Source organism: Lonchura striata, chromosome 5 (genome assembly GCF_050655825.1).
Source record: "Lonchura striata isolate lonStrDom1 chromosome 5, ASM5065582v1, whole genome shotgun sequence".
Taxonomy (NCBI): Eukaryota; Metazoa; Chordata; class Aves; order Passeriformes; family Estrildidae; genus Lonchura; species Lonchura striata.
In genome coordinates this window covers 54,131,815-54,143,444 of record NC_140707.1, presented here as the reverse complement: position 1 = coordinate 54,143,444, position 11,630 = coordinate 54,131,815, and the positions used below count along the sequence as shown (strand labels likewise).

The window sequence follows — 11,630 nt, the reverse complement described above, 5'->3', positions numbered from 1 at the left end:
GTCAGTCTCTCCCTGCAAACATACAAGTGTGGCAGCTCACTCAGACCTGGCTTGGGTACTGCGAACAGGGAAAAATACTCGTCTGTACAGATTTACTAAGAGATTCACATCTGTATTCAGTTATGGTCAGAGTCTTAATTTTTGTGCCCTGAAGTGTGTAATTCCAACTGGAATGAAGTTAGATTTAAATTATTTTTAAATATCTGTAATTTTTCTGCTTTTAAAAAAATCCTATTTCAATGAATAATATTCCAAATATTGTGGTAGGGCAGTCTAATAGAGTCTTCTAAATAAGAAACAGACTCAGAAAGAGACAGAGAATTATATTTATCAAGTTTTTAGGAAATTGCTTACAAGTCTTAGAGTTTAAAATGAGGAAATAGAGTATTTCTGTTATATGAACAAACCCTATATCATTTGCTGTTGAAGTCACCCACATATCAGATTTGTCTGGCCACAGTGGCCAACTGAAGTTCAGAAACCCTTTGAAATTAAACCCTCAAAAAGTCTGCTGGCTTCCAGAGAGTTGTTCATTTACAGAAGAAATGCAAATTATGAATCACTAGAAAGTACAGTGAACAAGAAGCATGTAAATGTGCCAGGTAGGACGAAACTATTGAAGCCAGACTCAGCTAAAAGGACAGCAGTCTTGAAGGGTTCACAAGCATCTGCTGTCCATAATCCCAGAACACACTTCCATTCTTCCTGCAACAAAATATAAGACTACAGCAAAAGTTCAAAGCTGCAACCATGCCATGAAGAGAAAATACAAATATTTCCTGTATGAAAGCAGTCCTCACTGGTATGTTAATTCTGCACACACAAATAAAATTTATCACTCAGTCAGCAGATAATTATGCTGAAGAGATTATCAGTCTTTCATTTTAGATTATTGCTAAATGTGTCCAGTGTCTAGTACCTTAAAACAAATCTAGAGCTTAGTTAAATATCCTGGGAAGTAAAGGAGTTCCTTCCTTGCCTCTTGCAGGCAAGAAAAGCCCACATTACCATTTCAGTCTTTTTGCATACCTTATTTATCCACACCAAAGCCATCACCAGCTGTGCTTCATTTTCTACTGTAAAGTGGACTTCAGATGAAATAAATTCAACTGTAGGCTGCAGAAAAAGTAATTGAAGTATTTATTATTTATTATTTATTATTGAAGTAATTTATGTTCTTTCCTTCAATAGTTTTAACTATGGTGATTTGTCCCAATTTAATTTGTGTTTACTGCAAATTGGACTCCACTCAGGTTAATTTTTGTTCACTGTGGTTTTCTTTGGTCTAGACACAATATGAGTCTTTGGCAATAAACCTTCTAAGCTCTACTTTATGTGGCTGGGAAGTTTATGCCATTTACAAGGGCTTAATAAAACATCCATCATAATAAAGAAAATATACAATCTTTATGCCATTCTAGCATCAACATCATGAAAATATTAATATTAAATATCCTATATAAAGAAAATAATTTTTCCTGACCAAAAAAATATTATTTAGCATACCTGTTTGTTTGCCAAAAAGAGGGATTTTTGGAACTCTGCTTGAGAAGAAATTATCAGAAATTGAAGGGTATTTTGTGTCTTGCTCTTTTGTTCCCAGCCTTCTGTGAGTTTGCAACCAGGGTTTTTTTGTGAAGTCACAGGCAAGAGTTTCTCTTGTCTTGGAGTGCTTGTATAAGATGTCCCCTGGGGCCAAGTGACCAGGAGGGGTGACAGATGGAGAGCAAAGAGGAGGCCCAGCAGTGGGACTTGTAGCTTCTATGGCCAGGAGGCAGGTACAGCAACTGGGGAAAGAGAACTCTCACAACTCAGCATTTATCACGACTAGGAAGCTACTTGAAAATATGTGAAGCACATCGGGACCGAAAATGAAAGGGTGCAAATGGCAATGACACAGACAGGAGGGGAAACACTGACCCTCAGAGCCTTAGATTAAATCTGTCTCAGTTCCTGAGATTTTTTCTGATTCTTCCAAGAAACACTATGTTCTAGTTCATTGCTTTTTGTTCCATAAAAATGTAAGTTTAGAGACTGAAACGCTGATTTTTTTTTTCTGCTGTTCTCATGTTAAGAAAAACATTCACTTCAGAGCTCTTACTGATTGGACATCCTGTCACACAGCTCAAAATTTATTTTAACAAGGAAGCTGGACAAAATGAAGTAAAATTGTCAAACAGGTGACCTCATTAAAGCACTGATCAGTGCACAGATACCAAAAATAAACTGGTTTACATGTCTAAGGTGTTCTTTCTCTAAAAAGATCTCAAAGTACTTTCAAATTTTATCTGTGATAATCACCCACTAAATTAAAATGCCAGGTGCATGATCCTTAGAGAATGAACATGGAGCTGAATAGCACTGAATACAGATACAGTCAGCTGAACCTAGGAAATACTTATCTCCATCAATCCAGAAAGCAACAGCTGGAAATAAATGGGACATCTTTGCTGCTTTCCTGCTCCCATTACTGTTTCTCCATGTAACTCTGGTTTATATTAACAGCAGTTTCCTAGAGATTCCAAAGTTGTAAATTGCAGTTTTCTTTCAAGCCTCACATTTCTTTTACACATTTTCTTTTATTTTAAATATCAATATTTGCATTTTAAAAGGCTTGTTTATTTGCCTTACTGAAAAAAATGGATAAAAAGAAGACATGGAGAAATGGAATGTATACATGGGGACTATAGTGTGTTGGGAAAACTCATATAATAATATATTTCCACACATATCTTGCTAAAAGACCTGGAATGATGACATGAGGGAGATTTTGTTTGCAGTAACAATATCCACTTACAAAAAATTGAAGTATACAATATACAAATATGCTTCTGGGAAATAATCTTTAAATTATTTTCATCTGTTAAACTTTACAAATATCACACTGCTATCATGACCATTCTAGATTTTGCAGGTTTTGCTACTATATTTAGAAAAAATTGGTTGTGAAAATTGAAGGTAAAAGAAGCAGGCAAAACTTACCACATTAATGCAAATACAACATAAAAAGATTAAGTGCCATAGGAGAGAGATTGTAACAGCAGGATTTTTCTATAAGCAGAAAAGTCAAAATAATAAACAATTTTGAATGTCAAAATAAATGTCAATGTATATTCAATTAATTGTCTTTGAAAGGTGGTCTATCCAACAAACCATAAAATATCTCAAAGGCAAAAACCAAAATTATCGTAATTATAATGAATACTGTATCAAAACCAAAACTGGAACATAAGCTGTGTATAGATTGAAACTGAACTAAATAAATGAAACAATGAAGTAGGAGACATTGGTGTTATATTCAGAAGCATGAACACAAAACTTACAAAAATAGCACAATTTTATCTTGCTTTTAAGAGCATTAGTTAGATACAGTTAGGTCATGCAAAGGACAGATGAGTTCATATTATTACTGATACTACATTCAGATTCTTTGCTATTAATTAATTCTGCATAAAAGAAAGAAAAATAGTTTTATTTTCATCATCATTATTCCTCAGTCAGTCACAAACTTTCCTTAATAAGAAAGGAAACAAGCATTTTGTTTTTCAGAGGGGACAACTGAACATTTTGAACAGCACTGATTAATAAATTCTTAAGGCTTCCTTCTTCCTATATTCTTGTATGATTAATTCCATTCTATAACTACTAAAACTAGATAAATCCTACAGCTACAACAAAAACTAGCCTTCTGAAACATCCAGAATAAAAATCAAAAATTAATTTAAATTAATAAAAAATATATGGAGATCATGAAAAACAAATCAAATATTATTTTTAGATGGAAAAATATTTTAGTGGCTCATACAGATACGGTACTGCCAATATTTCTAGGGTCTACTCCCAGCCTTGTTGAAGACTAAAATGTATCCCAGGTCACCTCATTGTCCCTATCCAAAAGCACACGACTCCTCTGAGCTATCTGCCAAACCTCCCAGTAATCAAAGAACTTGTAGCAGCTGATTCATCCCTTCCTAAAATAGAATGAACTGCCCTCTGAAGATAACTATTAACTATAGAGGACATTCAGGTGATTACTGCTGGGAGGTGTGAAATCCATAGTCTTGCTATAAGTTATTCAGCTCCTCTGTGCTTTAATTTTCTGTCACTGGAAGGGATTAATAGCATTCCTTGCTTTTCAATAATTCCTTGTCCAGGCAGAAAAACAAATGAACAAGAACAAACAAACAAGTAAAAGGAATTGAAAACCTGCAAGGAGATTAGGACTGTTTATGTTATCATTTTGATATTGAACATGCTTCAACTTAATTTACAAGTGAATCCTTTATATAAAATGCTATACATATAATAAAATACATTTTTTTTAGAATGTGTAATACCCACTTAGTGGCTGGGAGGGAAAAGACTTCTCTTGCTTCCCTTCTTGTGCTGTCTACACAGCTACTGTCCCTTCCTTTGACTGCAACAGAATTGCAGGTAGTCAGTTATGGGCCACCTGTCAGGCATTAATCAGTAGTTTTGGCACTTGAATCAAACATATCTAAAGTGCTAAAGTAGACAGAAAGCTAAAAATGGTACAAAAGTCAAAGCAGACTCAGAGAAAAAAATTGTGTGTATTTCTAGAATGAGAAGCTTTTTTTTAAAAGGTGGGAAAATTTTCCCACAGAAATATTTTCCCTAGGGATCAGGTTAGTAAAAAGACCCTAATTTCTCTCTCAGTTCTGAAGACAATAGAGATTTTGAAAAGATGATATTCCAACCCATAGTCTCAACTCCAAAGTGAAAAAATAAATTCTTCTCCTGATTTATCTATAGTAATAGAAACCTGTATATTTATCTATAGTAATAGAAACCTCATCCAAACTCTGTTTTGGATGAGACTGATTTGGTATTTTGCTTGGAAAGAAGAGAATTAAGAAGAGAATATTTTAATGCTGGTCTATGTCTTCAAAGGTAAATAAGATGATCACACTATCTTCGTAAGTATTGTCAAATTTACCCACAGCCTGTAGTCCATCTGTGCCCGTATTCCATCAGCTTCAGGTGATGTCTGGTATGATATTGAGTTCTCAGTTACTTCAGTGGCACAGCAAGATTGCACAATCAAAACAAACCAGAAATATTCAGAGATGCAGTTTACTGGTGTGGTGGCTACAAGTGATCTGATTCTCTGCTCTTTGAGGCACCAAATATATTTCTCATACATACATTCCCATCATCTCTTATTGCTGAGGTCTAAGGATACTTCATTGTCACCAGTTAACATTACACAGCTTTTCCCTGGTATGTATTAAACACTGGTGTTGTTCAGACTTAGTCCTGATCTAATACTCTGTTAGGTGAATAATTTGAAAAAAAAAAATAAAATAAAGGAAAAGAAATTAGCCCAGAAAAATTATATCTCTATATTGTACCCAAAAAAAATCATCTTAATCTGTAGAAGGTAGCTTGTCTCAACTTTGGATCATCATAAACACAAATAAATGCACTTCTTGCTCTTGACAGTCCTGAAAATGGGGCTTAGGGCTGCAGGTTGGAATCAGGATAAGATCCAATTGTGTAGAAGCACTAAAAAGAAGAGTAGTACATTGATGCTGATGAATCTACAATTCAAGCCTGAAAACTGAAAATTCATCTTACCTGCACAGGCTTTGGTTGTGACTATAGTATGACCTACTTTTAGTATAGAAGAACCAGCAGATTTTTAACAATCATATCACTTTTTAAGAGGTAGCGATCTCCAGATCAACATCATGTTCTTCTTTCCCAAAAAGAAAATTTGTATAATTCTGTATGACAAATAATTAGATTTCAGCAAAGCTTTTTACCTAAAGTGTATGGGCCTAAAAGCACAGCCAAGTGTAAGGGTGAGTATTTGGCCTTCAGGTTCAGATACCTTTCTAACACACACACAGTACCAGAGATGTCAAGCTCATAAGCTGATGTCATTTGACAAAAACAGAAAGGGGGAAAGGGGAAAATGTGAGGCACCTGGGTGAAATAAAGGAAGTCTGGGCTTAGAGCACCGAATTGCAATGCTTCTTGTGTGCTATTCAACATTTTCCTGTGCTAAAAGGCCACCCTAGATTTATAGCATATGAGGGTGTTTATAGTATAGACTATAAACTGCTCTCTGAAATATTTGGCATAAATGTATTTCCAAAGATGAAAAATGGCTTACAACCAAAAAGAAATTTAGGCATTTGAGGTCATTGCTTTTACATACCTCAGAGTCTTTGGCTTTAACTGAGCATGGGCTTGTGAGTAACATCTGAGAAAAAGCGTATCAGATTTTAACTATAAAAATTTATTTCGACTAGTATATTCTCTCTTCTTTATTTCCATTTTTATTTTCTAAAAATAAAAAGAGTAGCTTTGTAATAGTCTACCTTTTGGTTTTAGTTCCTGTAAATGAAAGTCAATAGAGGCCTAAAAAATGAACAGAGGGCTTTCTCATGCTTGTCCTGGGAACAATTAAGAATTAAATATTGAAATAACACTGTCTAATTTAAGCACTGTTCAACTGAAGATATTTTCAAAGACTTGATGATTCTATTAGGTCCATCACTTGGCAAATACATCAGAGAAAGATATATTCTGGGTGGGACAGAGCTGTGCAGCTTGAAATGAAAAGGTGGTGATATTTGTGGCAATGTTATATTATAAAGAACTGTACTTTAAGTTTCAGCTCATTTTCACGCAGGATCTGTATTTGGGAGGATTGTTTTCATTATATAAATGCAGATAATATGTAGCAAAAAACCAGAATAGCAACAAAATAGAAGTTTTCATCACAGATTTCCTGGAAGTATTCAGTGAGTTTGAAGTCTGATCTAGATCTTCAGTTTGCTCCCTGCAAGCAGCAGCCTCAAGGATAAAAAGAAGCAAGTACTTAAAAGGCCCAGGAGAGTACTGGAGTCTAGAACAGAAGATAAAACACACAAGCCAGAGGGCCAGGCTAGGTAGCTGCTGCCCTGGGGATTTATTCATAGCACAGGATTTAACATCTGGCTGCTGCACAGATCCCATGGGCTGCCATCATAGGTCCTCAGTGTCTTTCTTGCAGCTTTTAAAAACATTCCCAGTTAACCCACTAAAAAGAGCAGATTATTTCCTGTCTATGCATCAGCCATGTGTTTTATATTTCATTTTTCAGTACTGTGGCTAGGCTGGTTTTTCCTATTAATATATTCATTAAGAAAAAAAATAGATTAAATAAGAGGGCAAAGGGAGTTCTTTGTAAGAATTTTGAAAAACCACACCACTTTGTCAGATTCTAACAGATGCCAGATTATCCCCCAGAAGCAATCTGGTGACTACACTCACCATTGTAGCACACCAAAAAAAGACCCTTGTTAATCAGACTAACTAAATTAATTCAGCTCTATTATGACTTGCTGTGGCTGGATTTTTTTCAAAATACACTGTGTATATTCATTAAATATGAAGAAAAAGCCCACATGAATATTAAAGTTATGTCAATAAGCAGGACAGGAGAATTAACACAGCAAAATCACTGTAGTAAAAATTTTTATAGACCATTTTAAAATTACATGTTCTTTCATATTTTAGAGTTGTCCAGAAGGTACATGAAACACCAGATTCACAGATATTAATATTGTTTATAACACTCCTTGAGTAGAATATAATTTCTCATGGCTGCTGTGCTAGTGTAAAGTACTGTTGACATAATTTTTAGATAAAACTATATTTAAAGATTTTAAAACATCAGAAGTCTAATCTTGGGGCAGACAAATATTGATCTTGAAAGAAGCTTAGGATGTTTCTGTTCCCTTACATATGATTATCACAGTAATTTTCTCTACAAATTTATCCTCTCAACATAGTAATTGATCTTGGGGATTGTGGGCCTGAGAGAGGATCAGATTTGATAACCTGTACACCAGAACTAATCCAATTAATGCTGCCCCTAATGGTGCCTGTTGTCCACTCTTTACAGAATGTGCTGGATATGAATGCACCATAGCTAGGCCTAAATATAGGAGCCAATATTAGCTGGTGCAGGTCAAAGCTCACTCCATATTATGTAAAAAGGTTATACTTCATAAAGAACTGCAGGCCAGTTGAGAATGATCAGCTAATACATTTCTGCATTTTCACTGATTCCTCCAAAGTTTTATCTTTCTTCTTTATTAGCATGATGGCTTTCAGATTCAGGATTTTGGAGAAGCTGGATTCTTTTCCTTGATAAAGATATGTTGCTGTCATTGAGTTCTGAATGCAGAAGATACTAGATGAATATTCTATCAAGGCATTTAGAGTCCTAAGCATAAGCACAAAGATATACAAAACTCATTCAGATGAATGTCAGATGAATCAGAACATTTTCCAGTGCACTTTTTCAACCTGCACTCACCCTCTCTAGGCTCTCTCTAGAGCAGTGTTTGCCCAAGCTACCCATGGTGATGCTCAACCAGCAGCCCTGTTTCATCCTGTCTCCTGCCTACAGGCACACAAAACTTTTCAGAGCAGTAGCTGTCTGTCCATATCAGATGCCACATTTTATTTTCAGTATAGAGTGTTTTAGCTGAGAAAAGAGATTATGTATGTCTTATGAGGCCAGAAGTATGGTTACACTACCCAGTTTATTGACCATTCAGCTTGATTTAGTGCAATTCACGCCAACAATAAAAAAGTCATTTTTCCAAATACTGATGTGATATCTCTTTAGCTGCCTGTCAGCATCAATAAGAATGCCAAAGCAGTAGCACCTTTCACCCTAAGAAACCTTATAGAGGAGGTATTAACCTCCTGAAGATGTAAACCTGAATAGTAGAATACATTATGCAATAGTGTGGGGTGAAGCATAGTGTCTAGTCCCTGGTAAAATGAAAAAATGTCTTTGTTTACTAAACGTAATGTAAAACTCTCAATTCATTAATATTTGACTAGACATTTGAAATTTTATCTCAATTTCTATTGACTACAGTCCACATGATTCCACAATAACTCCATCACAATTTGTCAACTATGGATCAATATTTTATTCAATTTGTTAAGTACAGTATTCATTTCTGCTCATGTGGAATCTTATGTGTAATCTCCACTTTTGTCTGTCTGTAGCACAGGAATGTTGGTGGAAATCAATGGTGCAATCAACAATTTGTTTTTCCTTATGTCTGTAAAAGTTGAGACTTTAGTTTAAACCAAAATGTTAGATGACTGAATCTGAGGAAGGGAGGAGAAGGAAAGAATTCACAATCTGAAATAAGACCTAGATGAAATACAAAAATGTCATTTTCATTTCTTAATTACATCAAATTAAAAGTCTTGATAGCCAGAACAGATTTTAACTGGCACTAGTAGAGCACTTAGAACAATTGTACAATCAGTGTCCTGTAACAGACCATTTTGATCCCATTAGTTAAAGATGGATTCCTATTTGTGTTTTTGATGTATTTATTCCTACTACTGAAAATCATTTAATATACTCTAGGTATAGTGATTCATGTACCATTTTTGTTTCCTTTTGCCTAATTGTATATCCCAGAAATAGCCTGTCCATTTTCACTGAAATATGGAATTCTATACAAATTCTGACATAATTAGTCAAAATGCATTTCAGTTTGCAGAAACAATTTGCCAGTACCTAATTGTGAAAGTATATTGCTCAAGTGATGGAAACCAGGAGAGGCCCATACATGGCATAATGCTTTCAGACAGAACACTTTAGAGACTTGGTGTTTGGATGATTAGCAGAGCAGATGTTAAATGAATATTTTTAAATTATGTTTCCTAATTTGTAAATATAATTTTCCCCCTGGTCTTCAATATGATAAACAAAACATTAATGAAGTTTAAATCAGAAAATTCTCTTTGTTGAATAATTTCTGCTTTGCCATTGTTCAATTACCTGACCCCACCAGGCTTAAAATTGCATGGCTGGTGAATTTTAACCAAGATTATATAAAGATTTTAGGTAACTACAGTTTAAGCTTTCAGATGACTAAGAAACATACAAAAATATATGGCTTAAAATATTATCTTCCAAAAATCCTAAAACATCATGTTTGTGTCAATTGCCATTGGAAAATAAGAATCAGGTACCAGATCTTTATCTATACTGTATCCCTGCCTTAACAAGAGACTCATCTTAAGGCTCAGGGACACCCCTGCATTTTTCAGAATGAAAAGTTTATTTTGTAATCAGGCAACAAGCATTTTCAGATGAGAGGATAGATGGAGTAGCACCAGCCTGTCAGTAGAGTTATAATTTCAGTCAGTTGCTGTAAACATTTATTCAGACAAAATGGCTTCACCAGATAACCCATCTCCTTTTTGTGCAGTCCTTCTTTTAAGTCCACTCCTGGGATGAGCAAAGGGAGACACTGGGTACAAGCCCTCCCAACAGAATCTTCCTGTGTAACTCCATCAGTTATGGACTAAAATGGAAAAAGGAAAGGTGCATGGAATGTTGTGACAGCCACAGAGATTTCCCAGGTCACTTGCTGTTCCTGAGTAACAGCAACAGGTTTTGTTTTCAATGGCAGTTGCTATAGTCAGATGTGAAACACACTTTCAAAAACAAATGGATTTTTATAAAAAATAATTGAACATATAAAAGCAGAACATAGGAAGTTTAGATTTATTGTCTTCCAATTTGTTCTCCTGGTGAATTTATAACCCAGATAATAAAATACATTTTTACTGACCCTGCAGTAAAACAAGAACTTTTATTAAGTCAAAAAATTACCCATTCATAAGAAATAGAAACCATTAAGGAGCATTCAGAAATGCACAGTAGGCTATTGGTTTGTGTTTTTCATGGATACTCTTTGTTCCTAATGTTTGATGGATACCAAAAGGAAATGGGAGGGATGGTCCAGAACAGGTAAGAACAAATCTTAAACCTCAAGCTCTGCTTGAACTTTTTTTAGGTTTAGAAAATGTTCACATCGTGCTGCAAAATTGTGAATTAAAAGTCTGCTCTAAATGGACTCCATTTTGGAAAGAGAATGTAATGGTGTTTTTTCATTGATACAGTACATCCTGTTATTGTATCTGGATATGACAACTTCAGAAAGAGTGAAATGAGCTCAGCAATATTTTAAACAATCCAGAGATGATTTTAAAGGCTGGAATGGAACTACAAATCAAAGGAACAAAATTAGATACAGCAGAAATCAGGCCAAAATGGCAACTGATAGGATGAGAAAGAATGGACAATGCCAGATGCTTTTTTTAATTGCTGTTTCTTTTTTTGGTTTTTTTTTTTGGTTTTGTGGTTGTTTGTTTGCTTCTTGTTTTATTTTGGGTGGGGGGTTTTTTGTGTGGTTTTTTTTTTTGTTTGGGTCTTTTTGTCTGGTTTTCTTTGTTTGGGGGGTTATTGGTTTGTTTTTGGGTTTTTGTTTGTTTAGTTTGGGGTTTGTTTATTATTATTATTTTTATTTTGTCTTTTTATGTATAATTTATTTTCTTTATAAAAATATTTTATTTATTTATATTTTTATTTTTTATTTATACTCTAATATCACGTTTATCTTTGTTTATTATTATTTTAATTAGAAGATAGAAATTTTGGAAACTCACACAGATTCCTGGAGGATCCTTTGGAAAGAAACAGATGCTTTAATGTTTCTCTGCATAGTCTTTGGACTCACAAGCCTTAAGGAACTCAGTTACTGAAGACCCCTAAGAACCTTCAACAGATT

The 11,630-nt window shown here is 34.6% G+C and overlaps 1 long non-coding RNA gene across 5 annotated transcripts in view; it reads right to left on the bottom strand.

Annotated features, from left to right (window-relative positions):
- Positions 1–310: 310 nt before the first annotated feature.
- Positions 311–11,630, bottom strand: part of LOC146767378 (uncharacterized) — a 57,169-nt gene continuing 45,849 nt past the window's right edge. For 2 of the 5 annotated variants that reach the window (XR_014955710.1, XR_014955712.1), the window contains one exon: positions 311–11,630. This exon is cut by the window's right edge. This is a non-coding gene — a long non-coding RNA (uncharacterized LOC146767378). The other 3 variants (XR_014955713.1, XR_014955711.1, XR_014955714.1) reach the window with 3 other exon arrangements.